At 35.9% G+C, this 16,747-nt stretch overlaps 1 protein-coding gene across 7 annotated transcripts in view; it reads right to left on the minus strand.

Annotated features, from left to right (window-relative positions):
- Positions 1-16,747, minus strand: part of LOC131682492 (tyrosine-protein phosphatase Lar) — a 487,937-nt gene that overhangs the window by 396,760 nt on the left and 74,430 nt on the right. For all 7 annotated transcript variants that reach the window (XM_058963998.1, XM_058964004.1, XM_058964003.1 and 4 more), the window contains exon 3: positions 5,755-5,788. The gene's annotated coding sequence lies outside the window, so the exon portion shown is untranslated. The remainder of the gene's footprint in view (positions 1-5,754; positions 5,789-16,747) is intronic.

A 16,747-nucleotide genomic window follows, 5' to 3' on the forward strand; every position in this document is an offset into this window, starting at 1 on the left:
TTCGTGTATTTTATGGAACAATTCGTTTGAATTATGAAACAGATTCGTGATAAGCGTTCGAAAGTCTCAGTGTACTCAGACAACAAATATGTTTTGCTCAGCTCTTGCGAAAAGAAAACCCGTCGACGAACATCTTTCATTGGTCCTATTCTTTAGATGTTGGATGGAATCGACGATTTTGTCGGACGTCGAACCCACCCGAGTAACGCCAGAAGAGATAAACAAGAAATATTCAGCTGATCTAAAAACGTCTCATGGAGTCGAATTAGAGATGATTGTGATGTTTTGAGGGACTTTGTGGTACATTGAACAGGTTAACGGTGAAACCACGCGTCGCCTCTGGCATAAATTAATAAAACATGTTTTTTAGCTCGAAGCATCGAAACACATATCCCCGTGTTCTTGCTATCGAGACTTGGAGAAGCCTAACCTCACAACAAGTTTTGTCATGATCAGTACCGTCTTTACGCATGGGCCAGGACCAGGGGCCTCGAACATTAGGTGAACAAGTTCCAGAAAATTGTGAACAATAAACCTCGTATTCTTGAAACTATTTGTGTTTCCAAAAAACTAGTTCGCGTCGAATATATACATAGCGTTATATTTGAATGTTTGGTAAGGTTACTATGGTTGTTCCCTGGACAATGGACATGTTTAGTTTTTGTTGTGATCTTTGTTCCAAATTGGGAAAAACAGCTGACAAATAAACGATGTTCATGATTGTAGGAGGTTATTCGCGATTTTTGTGATTTCTCATGAAATTACCGTGATATTTTGATCATGGTTTACTGTGGGATTTTTCTGCAAGAGCCGCGTGATTTATGTTCATGATTGCTGGATCTTAGTTACGATTATCGTAATTTCTAATTCGTAGTATTTTACTCATGAGTAGAGTGATTCAAGCTCATGATTGCAGGATACTAGTCACGATGTTTGTGTGAGTAATGTGATTTATATTCATGATTTGCGGATCTTTGCCACGATTTTCATAATTTATATTCGCGTTATCGTGATATTTTAGTCACGAGAAAAGTGATGTACGTTCATTCTGGATCTTAGTCACGATTTTGGATATTTTTGCCACGAATAGTATGATTTTTCACGATTTTCGTAATTTATTTGCACATTATCATGATATTTTCTTCTAGAGTTTACTTTCGAATTTGACACGTGGAGCGATGTGACTGATGTTCATGACATCAGCAATTTTATTATGATATTCGTAATTTCTCTTCACCTTATCGCGATCTGTTATTTTTAGGTTTATTATCGGTTTTTGTATTCGGAGTCTCGCGACAATATAAACCATTCCATGAACTATATCACGAACACCAATTGTGGCTATATAATTTATCTTTGGCGTTCAGCGTAGTTCTCTTTTTCTGTCGAGACATCACACTGAACCTTATAAAATGAATAACCATGTTCTAAGTCCGAATTGTGTTCTCATTTCTACTGCTCGTGCCTCTTGCTGGTTGCTAGCAGCTACACATATATGATATTTCATGAAATAATGCATGGAACAGAAATAATTCTATGAACAATACTCTAAATTTTATGAAATAGTTAACGTGAAAATTTCATGATCAGGTTGCATGAAATAGAAATTGATTAGAGATATTTTCTAACAATCTTAAGCACACAATCCTAGGTCAAGTACAGATCCTAGGTCAAGTACTAGGAATCATGAACTAGTTCACGAACCCATGAAAAATATTTCATGATTTTGTGAAATATTTCACGTTACAAATGGTCAGTCTATGAATTATGAACCAGTTCTCGAATACATGAATACTATTTGATGATTTCGTGGACTATTTCACGAGTCAAATGGAATGGTGTGACTATTTTACTTGGAATCATGAACCAGTTCATGAATACATGAAAAATATTTTATGATTTCGTGAATAATTTCATGAGCACGAATGATATGTCATGACATTCAGTATGACTGTCATGGGAGCAGTAACCCTATTATGTACCAAACTGTTCCTGTCCAGTGAGTTGGCGGAAATCGGCCTTGGCAAAGGTTTCGTCGTCCCTTATGATGTAACGCGTGTACCCCATTAGAAATAAGTTCGTTAGGCATACGGACTTTAGGCATACGTACACTGGGTATAATGGGCGCTAAGCATAAAGACATTAGGCATAATGGACGTTAGGCATAACTTATCATATTGATGTATGACTTATGTTTTGCCGGTGATGGCGTCGAGGGGTAAGAGCGTGAATGTTCGTACTTTTTTGTAGAATTGCGCTGGAAGCTGGTCAAACTCGATAAGCATTTTGATTTGCTGTATAAACTTGAAGCAGCTTTGGCTCAAATAAAAGAAGTGATCCGAACGCCTTTAGCATGGGTAAATTCGTTTGTATTTAAGTATGGAAAATACGCATATGCCGTCACCAATACTTACATACGTTACAGTTGTCAAAGAAGAAAATATTTGCCTTGAAGAACAGCTCATGATATGAAGAATGATACATGTTATTATTATTATTAATAATTCAACAAATATACAAATATTGCTGCTTTTACGATATTTTTTTCCATATTATTCAATACACAATCATTATGTTTGCCATTAATGATAAAACCATGTGAACTATCTAATGCGAGTGAGAAATTTTTGTTCATCTGGCGAAGGTAATATCAAAAGTCATATACATACCCTGTCAAAACACTGCAATTGTTCATAGGATCCAAAAATTAATGTTTGTTCATAGGAGAAGCAGTTTACAGCTGAATAACTCTAATGTAAAACAAACAATATTGTGTTGTGTTTGTACTAAAACAGCTATGTGTTGTATTTGAACTGATGAGCGATTATATGCAAATTTGCGGTTACAGAATCGGTCACAGAATTTTACTATGTTATTTTGTTTCTCATCTCGCATTTTGTAAATACGTAGTCCAGAACGTTTCATGGCCGTCTGGAGAAAACACTCTAAACTTTGAATTCTCTAGCGACAGCCATGAATAAAGGGTTTGGTCCATCGAACCACTTTTGATAGGCGCACAAACGGTGGAGCGCTTCATCACTGCAGTACTTAATTAACAGGATAATTGTGGCTCACAACTCTAGTTCAAAACAAAAAAATCAAATTGGTATTCAATTTAAATGATCTGGTCGTGACTACGATTTACCTTACAATACAGGGACCCCCGGTTCAAAATTTAATATTCATATAAAGAAATGCTACATGCAATCACGTTAGTAATGAATGATTCAATGAGAAAGCAGCAGGCCATAAAACACTAATATCGATTCGAATTAAACTTCGCAGTTATTTTCGGTCTATGAATCTCCCTGTTTTCCACTGGCAACCAGATTAGTTTGATTCAAGGGCAAGTTGTTAGAGCGTAAGGACATTCATTACTTTCGCAAAAATATTGTTCGAAACCCGTATTTTGTCCAGCAAATTTATCCAACAAATGAATTGCAGGGTATTAATCCTTCTTTGTGGACAAAATACATACTCAAATTAAATACAGTTGTACCAATTTTCAAAAATTCCAGAATTTGTGTCAACAAGTAAAATTGCAAGCGACCCGTTTTGAAGTAAAATACTTCTAACGTTTCAATATGGTTGTCCCGCTTCAAAAATTTCTGCTGATGTCTTTTCCCAATATTGAAACACAATAACTTCTATAGTACTGAACGGAATCACTATGTTTTTGCACTATTTTATCGGAAATATGGGCACGTATATTGTATTTAATTGTGTGAAATTCAGGACTACTATAAATAATGAAAATAATGTATTTTGTGAATGTGGTAATTATCTACACCATGATTGGTCCGTGCTATTTGGCGACGTGCGATACATATTATAGCGTTGTTAGTTACGCCTCATATCATATCTACGCTCGGTGGATCATATATAAAAAATAGCATGTTTGCAAATAATTTAGTTCGTATTCTGTTGTATCGATCGGATCAGCTCGTTACCGGTATACTATCTCGAATCCAAAAATTGAATATTGGTTCTTTTAAGGACCGCAAAACATTACATAAAAAAATAGATAGGTTCCTACGGAATTCAGGTTACTAAAATGAGTACAAATTGGTTTTACACATAATTCTACGTCGTAAAAAATCTAAAATTCGAAAAACCTTCCAACATTTGTATTTACAGTAACACTGTTCCCATCAATGTGCCCGTTCGCAGGAAGAGTGTATGAAAGAGGGAAGTGAGGACCGTTCGACGAAAAAGGGCTGGCATTTCATTACATTGTGGCCGAGAATTAAAAATTCAGCTGTAGTTTTTAGCCTAAACTGACAAACGAGTAGATAAAAACTAAATAGGGTTTTGTTTACTTTAGACGGCGACGGTGGTTGAGTACTAAGCGTGACCGACACCCATCCCAGTTGGTCTGGGTTTAATCCCAGCCGAGGTCGTTGAGATTTTCCTGAGGTGAAAATATTTGTGGTCACGAATTCCTTCGGAAGGGAAGTAAAGCCGTTGGTCCCCGGTCCATGAGTTGATGGGTCGATATCTATTCCAGATAATGGAGTCACTTCTCTGGTGTCGGTCTTTGGCTTCGTAGCGGAAATAGCCTGACCTGTATACTTACTCACAAATATCCTCCTCCCGCGATACTTGTGGGGTGCGCAGTAGTATATACGGCTTCTAGCAAAAGCAAGTATCGGACTAACATTCCTTCCCTTTCCTTCCGCGATCTACGTTCGGGCCTGGCCGGCGCCGGCATTGTTCAATAAACACTTAAGGATTACCAGCAGTTGCACATTGAAAGATGTTTCGCTACTCCCAAGCATTATCTACTGATTCCCTGTGAAACTTCAGCTAGTTCAGATCGATAAAGGAGTAGCAGCCAGGGGTGATCGCACAACAGGATTTTGTTTACTTTAATAAGCAAAACAAATTAGCACCGTGCACAATACTGAGAAATACCAGCGTATACTGAAATAATAACCCGTTTCCCGCCTTCATAATCAAAAAGGCGGTTAAGAAATATGTTTGGCTGTTTCTAACTCAAATATACAAATAATTATAATTATAACCGACCATAAAAAGGAAAAATACGTATTCAGCGATTTTAATAAAAAGAAAAACGGAGCAAATGAAAAATGGGTTAATAATGTCAGAGACAAAACTGAAGTGAAATGGAACACACTTTAGGTTGTTAATATGAATGTTGCAATATTTACTATATTCTGAAAGGTTGTATTAAAACCAGTCATTTTGGTAATTCTAATTGAAATACCGAAATATCCGCACGCGTACATCGAAATCTAAAATATTTAAACACATTAGAATATATGGATTCTCATACGGTGTCCCAGAAAAGGGCAATTAATGATATTCTGTTGCCAAACAGAAGAAAATTCGATGTACGTAAGTCCTTATTTCGGTATTTCCATTAGAAATGCCGAAATAACTGACAGTAAAAATTTCAGCATTCGTATTAACAAGTCCTGTTTAAGCACTGTCAAAAACTACAAATTTCAATTTTCTTTGTCAAATTTAAATTCGAAGATTTTGAAAATAGTGTCACATTGTGACAAAGTTAGTCGTCATAATGCTACTGCTGAACTGTTTTGTTCTTGATATTTGTTAACGTCATCGCGGAAAATATGGTGTAGAACTGACTGGGAACTTCTATAAATAACGCAATTGTATACACCTACATGTAAAAATTAGATACCCAATTACACAGACTGACTTGAGAAGAAATAGGAATATCACACATTTTAGGAGCAGTTTATTCACAAATATAAAATACTGACTTACCTGAATTAGAACTATAATAACACCGATTGATCGACTGTAAAAAATAGAGAAACAAATAAACAAATATTAAAATTTGGATAGGAAAAACTAAACCGAATTTTCACACTACTGGGTGAATAAATTTCTGACGATGTATCAACCTATCATCATTATGTATTACGACACAAGCAAAGTGTCACAGCAACACATGGCATTGCAAGAATACTGCAACATGACAACAGATACGAAACCGTTTCGTTCAGATGTTGTAACCAACCTGCTGCGTAGGACAACGACGGTGCATCCTAGTAAAGGTGCTTCACTTTGCTGTGGATGTTATTCCGAAATCGAGAAAAACGGTATAATAGTCAGCCATAATTTAAACACGTTCCCAGCGAATGCGCATGTCCGGGCACGCAGATATAAAATTGATGTGCATGTAATAGTACGAACGGTTCTTATTCTGGACGAAATAGCTAGCCATAAGTAGTAAGAATTTTGACTCAATAACAAATTTTATGGCTCTATACAAAATAAAGTTGAGTTCCAGGTTAAATATTATACGTTCCCACTGGAAAATGGTGCATTGGATAAACTAGTTAGAAAATTTTTGATATCTCAGTAGACCTCCGTTAAAAGGATTCATTGGTCGTAGGCGAAAATTATGTGAACAGAATTGGATAAATCTTTTGTTGGGTTGGGTTCTTACTTTTGATCTGGTTCTAAACATGTCTATTGGAACCTCCTTTTGTTATAGCACAATTTAAACAAGTTCTTGAAAGCAACGACAATTATTACTTAAATTCTCGCTGTACTGTCCAATAGATAGATGACTTTGGGATCTCCAGTGGACACCATAAAAATCTCTACATTTAGCCGTAGATAATTGGGAAAATAACCGCTGATGATTATTTCCCGAAAATTTATGGCACAATATTGAATTCACCACGTTGATTAGGTAGTGCGGGTTCTGTCCGCAGGAGCACAGTTTAATCAAGAATCAAAACTTATTGTGATTTGCTTGAATTTGCTTACGTGCACGTCCAAAAGACACGCCAATTCAGGTTTTCTAGGTATAGGATTATTAATATTTTCAAATTTCGCTATCGATTCATTAGTTGGGTCAACTGACAGACAGTTGTATATACAGTTGAAAGTTTCGTTCGCATTTTTTTTTGCGATGGTACGTTTCATGATTGTCTTTAGCAAATTTTACAAAATTAGCACATTACTGTTACAGTCATCAGCAGAAAAATACATACTAATAAAAAAATTGTAGTTTTTTTTAACAATGAATTTATAACATTTGTTATATTTAAAAATTATGATTCAACTACTACGACGTGAAGACAATTTATACTTGTCATCACTCTATTTTATAAAAACCTTTTTGGTGGTGGTACCAGAATTAGGTATGACATAAAAAGTGCCCTTATTGAAAATCGATATAAATCTATGACTACTCATCCGTAGACCCCTTGATTTATTATGTTTTAACTTTTGGTAATAAAATTGTTAGTTTTAATGAGTTAAATTTTAAACAATTTTGTTAGAAATAGTGTAAAATACGGTACATATAAATCAATTCCGAATGCAACAATGGACACCAACAGCATATAGCAAAGTAAAAAAAACATCAGAAAAACACAAAAACATCGACCCGCTACCCATTTCCGATTGAACTCTCTGTCGAAGGGTTGCATAATATGGGTTGAAATTAAAGTCTGCTCGGAACTTGATATTAAGGGGTTACATACCTTTCAATTTATAAAAATCCATTTTTTCATTACTTCATCTGAAAGTACAACTCCTTGAGAATATTTTCCCCAATTTTTATAGAGATCCGAGAAATAGCTCGAAAGTTACAGCGCTTCTTCATGTCATGAGCTGTTTTTTTTTATTTTTACAATACTGTGTTTGCTGCATTTGACCAGCTTTTTGCAGCTAGAGTCCAAAAAGCAGCCCTTAGACCGGCGACGACTTAATGCTATCAGCCTTCAGCCGATTGTAGCAAAACGAGAGGGAGCGAACGGATCTAGGTGTGAAAAAACTACAAATGAAAGGAATATCGGAGATCAGTCCCAATACGACTTTATTCTAAATAGTATCCATGATAACGAGTCGATAGCTCCTGAAAATTAGTCTCGTATACATATATGAATTAAATTTCAAGTTTCGTTATTGCTAACAAATCCGTACATCAGAATATCAATACCTTGTTCGTTATTATCGCTCGTATTCGCGTATTTTACAAACAATCCGATATGAAAAATAGGAAATCTTTTTCTTGATTTAAAACTTTTCGCGTTATCATAACTATTTGTCTATTTTAAGTGTTATCACTCGCTGGCTTTCAGTCCAACGAACCAGTGGTTTTGAACTGGGGGTGAATTCACCCCCAGGTGTGAATAAGACTGTTGCTGTGGAGTGAATTATGCATGGAAAATTTAAACTTATTATCCTTACGTTACTGTCAGATATTTACCTTCATATATTCGTTCAGTGTGTCAGGAATGAAGATATTGGCTGGCAGTGTTTAGGAACAGATTTCAAATTGAAAAAAGTATGGCGTTCATCCAATTGAAAATCATTTCTTCTTTTCTGACAGGGTGGTCAGCGATTTTCAGAAAGGGAAACATGTAATGAAAAAGGTTGCCATCAACTGCAATAAACATATCGTCGAGAAGAAATAATGAAATCTGTTTAAATAATGTTGCAATAGTGATCTGGTTACGCAGATGAGATTAGGTTTTCTGGACAATGCTTTCACGGCTACTCAGGAGAAATTGCCTTTGTTTAGAAAGCATAGGCTACTCTCTGTAGCCGGCTACCCAAAGTTTAAAAAAATCTCAAAAGCTATATATCATTCATCAAGCAAAACATATAGTACAGCTTATTCACTGAAGAAGACAATAAGTTTACAATTAAATATTATAATATTATATTATATATCAATTCACAGGCCGCAATGCAACGATTCATTGAATCAATTCGGCAGACTAGTGCTGTCAAACGATGTTGGGTCATTAGGTCGGAAGAAGGAAGGTCATTCGGTGGAATCATATTAGGTCGTTTTAAAAACTTGGCGGTATCCAAAAAAGATAAAGGAATTAGGATGGTTGGATAGAACTTAAATCGGAACATACATATATTATTCTAAATAAGAGATTATGGTATATTGAAGAATAGTAATCAAATAATAGATATAGAAGGATAGTAATCTAATAAATAAAGTAAAAAGTCACCAAACTTCCGCATAAAATTACAAGTTTTGCACGTTTGCCATTGATACATCTTGCTGGCAATTTGAATAACATGCAGTTTAAATTCGAGAGATCCCAGCGAATTATTTAAATTTTCCAGGCAATAAAACTTCTTACTGTTTCGTCTAATAAAACAAATTTATCTCAAACCTGGAAGTTCCGTAGGGTAACGTGAGCCATCCTTTCATCCTCTTTATTAGGCATATGGTCTAATATTCATTTGGTTTCATGGTTTCATATGCTTTCGGCCTACTGTTCATTCGGCTTCATGACCTTCGACCTATTGTCAATTCTGCCTACTGTCCGTTCGGCCTAGTGTCCATTTGGACTACTGTCTTAATGACCTACCTACCTACCTGATGTCACAACCGCTTATTAGACGCTATCTGTGTAAAGCTGCGCAAATGCAGCAAACACGGTTTTGTAAAAATTAAAAAAAAAACACAGCTCATGACTTAAAGAAGGAAAAATACCTTTTTTTTCGTTTCAGACTCTATATTAAATATGAATGAATTACAAAATATGGGCAAGTATGCCCCTTTCGCCGATGACGATTTAGCTTTCAATTTCTAATCCCGACCAAAAAAGCCGCTATTTTTTCCTGGATCATAAAGTTACATTGATGAGGTATGGAAGTCAACTTTACAATTGACTAATAACGCTAACAGTAGTACAGCACACAAAGCATCTTATTATCATTGCTGAAATATTTTTTCACTATTTATCACCACTTTGAGAATGAGACTGCTGAATGATAGAAGTTACCGTAGTGTTGTTTTAGAATAAAGTTTAAAGCGATTACCGAGCCATACAAATACCGCTACGAGAAGCAAGAAATTTGCATGTGAATAAATTATACGATTACATACTCTGAAAACAGGTTACTTTGCCTAAGCACGAAATTGAAGCATCACAGCAATCGAGGTACAATGCCACATTTCCAGTTCAAACAAATTCGGGTCACAAAAAAATGGGATGATGTTCCCGGTTGCGAAACAGTTTTCGTTTATTTAAAAAGAAACAGATGTTGACGTTTGTGCAATAACAAAAAACTTTAGCTTCACTTCCGATGTGACATGTTGTTTTTAACCGAGCGTCAAGAAAATTTGACATTCCCGTGAATTGCCATCCAAGCTGCGGTGTACCAATTTTCTGGCGTTGCGGAATTGTCATCGGTAGCCGCAGCAAGTAAAGTCTATTAGACTGTAAACGATCATAAACTGGTACTATAGCTTTGGAGACCTATGCCATTTTCAGCATCCCAAACTGAATTGAAGAAGAGGAAAATTAGCTTACAATCAGACTAAATTTTGACACTAGTTCTACAGGTAAATAAACATATCAGAATGACATAACCGGAATCGGCAAAACGTGTTATGGAATTTGCGTTTCGACTTCGTCTCATTAGAATCAAACACTAACTTAAGCTAGCGCCGGATTGACTGAATGAACCCCCGGTCCTTCGCGGTGTCCCGCAAGAAAATAGTTCTGATTAAGCCGATGATATTTAATGAAATCGAAACTTGGTAAAACAATTTTGATCCACTAAGGAGAAAATTGTTTTAAACCACTTTTACGAGCTAAGGTCACATAACTAAATTAGTTATAACAAAATTAGTTGTGGAATTGGATTCGATTTCGTCTGCGTGGGTTTTAATTTTTATTCTTATTTGATTTTTTCAGGATACAAAAACAGATGTTCGTGAGAGTGTATTTATCCCACCTCAACATACTATTTATAACAGCCATCAAGTCTGCAAAATACGACATCATAATGGAAGGTTTAAAAAAGCTATAATATGTTATTAGACCGCACGCATAAAGCATAAACTAAATTATTACAATTTCTTTGACTGTCGAATATCAGAATACATTGACTCAAATAGCACGTTCCCCGTGTATAGTCGGGGATTTGAGCCTTGCCATGTCATTTGTCGCAAGAAAAGAAGAATTAGAAAGGTGGTAAAATGACGGCACAAAAACAAACAGAAGGTAAGATAAATTCACATGTAGTTCAAATCGCCTGCGAGAAAGCCTAAAGCTCTTTGCCGCACTGGATTAAAAACCTTCAGTATGTTACTAAGATTCAGTCGCCAAACACAAGCCGAATGCTCGGAATCGCAATCGCGCTACTGCTGGGCAGTTGCCTATCAGATGTTATGAGGTTCCGTAGTCACATGATTTTTTTTTCGATTATAGAGGTTTTAACCTTAAGGTCACTCGCCTCTTCGGGTTAGAAAAATCTCTTAGGAAAAATTTCTAACCCTATGTGCGGGGTCGGGACTCGAACCCAGGTGCGCTGCGTACAAGGCAATCGATTTACCAATACGCTACGCACACTCCCCACATGAAAATGATTCAGCGTGCTGAATAGTACCCATGTGATAATTGAGTTTGCAGTGGTCGATTTAAGCCCTGATTAACATGCCACAATGTTGTTTCAAAAAGTGTAAGATGTTTTTCGACATCGTTGGGCACGTTTTCTTTTATCGAACTTGTTGAATTGGCAAAGCAGGCTCAGGACCAACACAAGAGTTTGATGTTATTGTCAATACTTGTACAAAACAAATAATCGTGAAGATTTCTGCTTGAAATATAGCGCAGTATCTACCAAGAGAGTGAGACTGTTCCAATATAATTTCAAGCCAGTAGACACCATCACCAGTATATCCCTTCCTCAGAGAGCAGTCAGTGTAACAGGCCCTTTGCGCTTGTTGTTGTCTCTTCTTGTAGCCAGACAACTGCTCCTCTCTAGAGGGTATATTCACATGAAATGTATTGTAAGTGAAACTACACTGGGAGCAAGAATTTCCTTCAATTTTTATTTATAAAATTCAAAACTTATGAAGCAACTTAGTGGAATGTCACAATCAATCCTCTTAAGACAAATGTCTTTTGTTTAATTCCACTATAATACTATAGTGGAATTAAACGGAAGACATCAGTCTTAAGAGGATTAATAGGAATTTCCTTGCCCCATGTTACCATTTGTGATTCCAAAGCTCAGTAGGCAGCAGTCTGTATGTGCATTAGGCTGTCCCAAAAAAAATCGATGTTCGAAAAGTCATGGTGCTCAACCCTATAATGAAAGATAAGCACATTTTAAGCACTTTTGTATAACAAATCAAGTTTCTAAAAAATCATCTAGAGGTTCCGCAAATGCGATTTATGAAAAATGGTCATTTTTTAGCAATATTGTCGTATATAAGTGGTTTTCGCAACTTTTTCAAAGACCAATTATTTTTAGTATATTTTTTCATTTTTCTATGGACCTCAGAGAATAAATCCCATTTAAAAGTTTTTTACAAAAAGTCCTTAAACTAATTATAGAACCTCTTAATCATGGCGAAAAAAATATTTTTTTGGTTAATTTTGAAGAAAATCCACACAAAACGAATGTCAATATTTTTTTTTTAATAAGCTAAAGGCATGTTTTGGAAAATACTGTTCATTGCGAAAATTTTCGTGAACAAATGTTGTGAAAATTCGATCGAGGGGCTGAGATATAGCACTTTTAGTAAATGCTTTCAAACCATGAAACTTTGCTACATTTTTTGAATTGTTCAATATCTCAACCGTAACTTGACCAGTGTAGGTATATTGGGTGTCAAATAAAAAGGATTTTTCTCAATCTTACAAAGCGTTTTCATAAGTGGAATCTACCACCTTCTTCCAAGGTAGTTATTGAGAGATTTATAGGATTGTGCATGATCAACAACTTTTTCGAATTAGAAGTGATAACACCAATATTGCTATAACCTATGTAACATTCACGATTGATTACACTTATTTATTAATGTGAATGTATGCTAAGTCTTGTAATAAAACACTTAAATTGAAACTATTTGATATGTTATCGAATACATACGGCCTGATTGAAGCTTTAGAAGATTTATTTTGGCTACTTTTGTTTTTGGCGATAGTTAGTAATAACTCGTTTGTATCAATACCATTCTTTGAGCCATCTTTGTTGAATTCTTCACATGAAGCTAATAATCGTACAGTTTGGCGTTTAATAGGTAGAGGTGCCTCAAAAGCCGCAGTCAAAGCACCATTGTTTGCAGATGGTTGCATTAAGTCAAATATTCTTCCGACGGAAAGTCCAGTAAATAATAATTAGTAATTGTCCTCAACTGGCAACCAGGTTCCATAGCAAAGGTGACTGAACGGCCGCAAATACTCACTTCATTATCTTTGCCTGCCTCAGTGTCGAGCAAAGTATGCCGTTACTAAGCATTGTATTTATCCAACCCGAGATACATGTAGATATTCCATGCTCGCGCGTGGGTTTGTCCCATTAGGCATAAATACGTTAGGCATACGGACGTTTGACATACGTACGTTAGGCATAATGGACGTTAAGCAAAAATACGTTAGGCATAATAGACGTTAGGCATAATGGACGAATGGCATAATGGATATTAGGCATAAATTATCACTTCAAGAAAATGGCCTAGAATGATAAGAGCGTAAATGTATGAACTTTTTATATGTGGTAGAATTACTCTGGAAGCTGATCAACCTTGATCAACATTTTATTCTACTGTATATACTTGAATAAATCTGAACTCAAACAAAAGAAGCAGACCGAATGCGTGGTATGCAGAAACTCAGCTTGCGTTAATTTCTCTACGTACAACCTATAAACACAGAGAACAGACATCCATGATCGAACAAAAATATTTAAAAATCGTGTGTAAACATTTGAATTAATATACGATAAACACTAGCGCCGCCACATCAACTTATCCAAACTATCCGTCATATCCATTCTGGAACCGGTTCGAAATCCTGAATGGATTCAGTATGGAATCTTGCTCGAAGAAAACAACCGATTCCGACTCTATCGGTTGATACATTTGAGCTGGAATTCATGCTGGAAGTCCGAACCGGTTCCGGACTAGTTTGACTGGGTAGAGGAATAACCGCTGTCAATTCTGTCGAACTCAGCCACAAAAAAAAATTAAAGGGTTGTGTACAGAACACGACCACGGTGACATTAAAAATATAGCTTTTTTTATCTATCACACATATCGACACACGGTCTTGTTCACTCGCCTGTTTTCATATGTTACAATTTGCTATATACCCTCCCCATTAAAACATAATTTATTGAAGGTCTTTTAACGGTAATCTATTAATTAATCAAGTATCTCACTAGGTGATTGGCATTATTTGGCTGATCCATCTAGTAAAAATAGGCTGGTCTGTCCAGAAAATATATTCAAAAGAAAAGTTCCTGAGAGCTGTGATGAGGAAACCCACGCCCGCCAACGGAAATATACAGATTCTCCATAAAATATGAAATTTCATTTTCCATTTAAATTTTCAATAATGTACTAATGAACTTAAGTAAACAATCTTAAGTGTAAGTATTTCTTGATCGATTAGTGGTGGAAAAATGAAATTATTTGATAAATTACATTGTTATGCAACGTTCGCACTACCAGTTAAAACGGGTTTTTATGCTATCTTGGTGACATTTTTCTTGTTGCTAATTATTAAAACGTGTTATAACTCTGTAGTGTAAACATTGTATTATTAAACCAATTCTGCAGCGTTTTATGTTATATAGGTGTTTTATGTGGTAATAGGACTGACATAATTATATCTTCAGTACAGCGATTTGTTTCATAATTTAAAACAGATTTATTTTAAAATTTAAATTAGTATACCCAACCGTATTTGTTGTATACCTTAAAACGCAATTAGAACTGTGTTTTAAATACATAGGGTAGGACAGATATTCTGACTGGTTAAACTGGGAAAACAATTTTAAGTCCAGTAACGCTTAAGACATGGCTTGAATTTGAATCGAAAAGAACACCCGCTTCAACTGCTGCTGGGACGGTAAGTTCTGTTTTAAAATTTTCCGTTGTGTGCAGTACGAAACAAAAGTGTTTGAAATTAGAAAACAAAAAGTTCTGCTGGGAATGTGATTGTTTCCGATGCAATTACACTCAGATTTTTCACGCAGGGGATACAGGCCGTGTAAATGAAAACCGCGTAAACTTAAAAAAACGCGTTAATGAAAACCGCGTAAATTTCAAAATCCGCGTAAAAAACCTGAGTGTGCTCTCCTATATAAAATACTACGCTGCTGAACAGTGCAATAACTACAGAAGCACGTTGTCAGATGCCTTACTGATAAAAAACATATAACCGAAATATGAAACATGAAAACCAATTGGCTCTTTACCCTACGCAGCTACAAAGCGCCGGAAACATGGATTAACAAGTTACAACGCACACGCATGCATAAAAATAAATATATTTTTTTCAAACGCAACACTCTTAAGCAGCACACACCGTATTGAATTAAATCCAAACCACCCCGCCCACCCACTTTGCAAATCATTCTGTGACACCGTGCTGGTACCCGAATAATCCGCACACGGCCACCGCTGCCGAAAATGCATAGCGTCTACCGCTTATTGTAGTGCCCAGACGCTGCAGCCATGATCTTACCCGTTCGACATAAGAACAAAAACTGATTCAAACGGGTACGCGTCACCTCTATTTATAAACTAACCATATATGGTTTAGTCACTTAGGTGCGAGTGTGTGCAAATGCCAACGTTGCCGAAAATCGATAGCGCTTATTGCATCGCCCGGAGACGACGTTGCTCGTGTGGGATAAGAGCAACAACTGATTTAAACGGACATGCGTTGCTTCTATTTATGACTTTTCGTGTTTCATTGAGCAACTAAGCTGCCCTCTTTTGACGGCTGTGTCTGAGAAATCTGCCTCACGAATGGTATTTTTCCCGTTTTTTGTGAACTTTTTAATTTTACCAATTTCCAAAAGTCTACTTTTATTGGGGAGATATTAAATTATTACCAATATTTAAGTTAGGTGTTTCTGAATCGGTTGGTGTATGAATGATTAAAATCCATCTAGTAATATCGGAGTTATAAGCGTGCAAACCTTACATAGTTTCGTTACATGGGAGATAGTTTAGATTTTAGAATGACACCTAGCCCCAGATAGTGGAGTAAGACATTTTTAATGTCAAAAACAACGACAGTAGCGCACCTGGTTTGGATATCCCAACTACCTTCGAAACAGTTAGAGATTTTACACAAGTTGAATGCTGAAGATGGACGTCTGTTCTTTGTGCTATTAATTTCAAATGACTTAAATAGCAACTTTCTTTAGACTCATATGAACACTGAAGAAGACCACAAGTAATAGTTGAAATACTAATATCTGACTACAACTTTGTATATAACCCCTTAAGGTAATAACGCACATCAACTTAGATTAGCTCTTACATACATGTATGATGCAATTGCCCATGAAGAAAATATGTGCTCTTGAAGAACAGCTCATGAAAGAAAGAATGATGCATATTATTAAGTTCAATGATTATATTCTCGAGGCTATCAAAATTGAATTACGGAAACCGTCTGTTACGAGGGAGAGTTTACCTGTGTACTGTGACGAAGTACCGAAACGAAAAAGGTATCGTCACAAACGTAAAATCTGTAGCCTAAGACTGATGCTGTACATAACAGTGCAAGTTTCTATAGGCTCCAAAACTTAATGTTTGTTCATTATTTGGTTTTTTAAATATTTGGATGCAACTGTATTGGTTATACATATAATAGGCTTGAAATGTGCTTGTACCAAACTGTTGACTTAAATCAAGGGATATTTTCTTCATCTCGTCCACGGAAAAAATAGAAAAAAAACTACACTTGCAAGGGATAAATAAATATGAAAATACATTTTGGAGTCTCTCGTTAAA

Source organism: Topomyia yanbarensis, chromosome 2, assembly GCF_030247195.1.
Source record: "Topomyia yanbarensis strain Yona2022 chromosome 2, ASM3024719v1, whole genome shotgun sequence".
In the NCBI taxonomy this organism is placed as follows: Eukaryota; Metazoa; Arthropoda; class Insecta; order Diptera; family Culicidae; genus Topomyia; species Topomyia yanbarensis.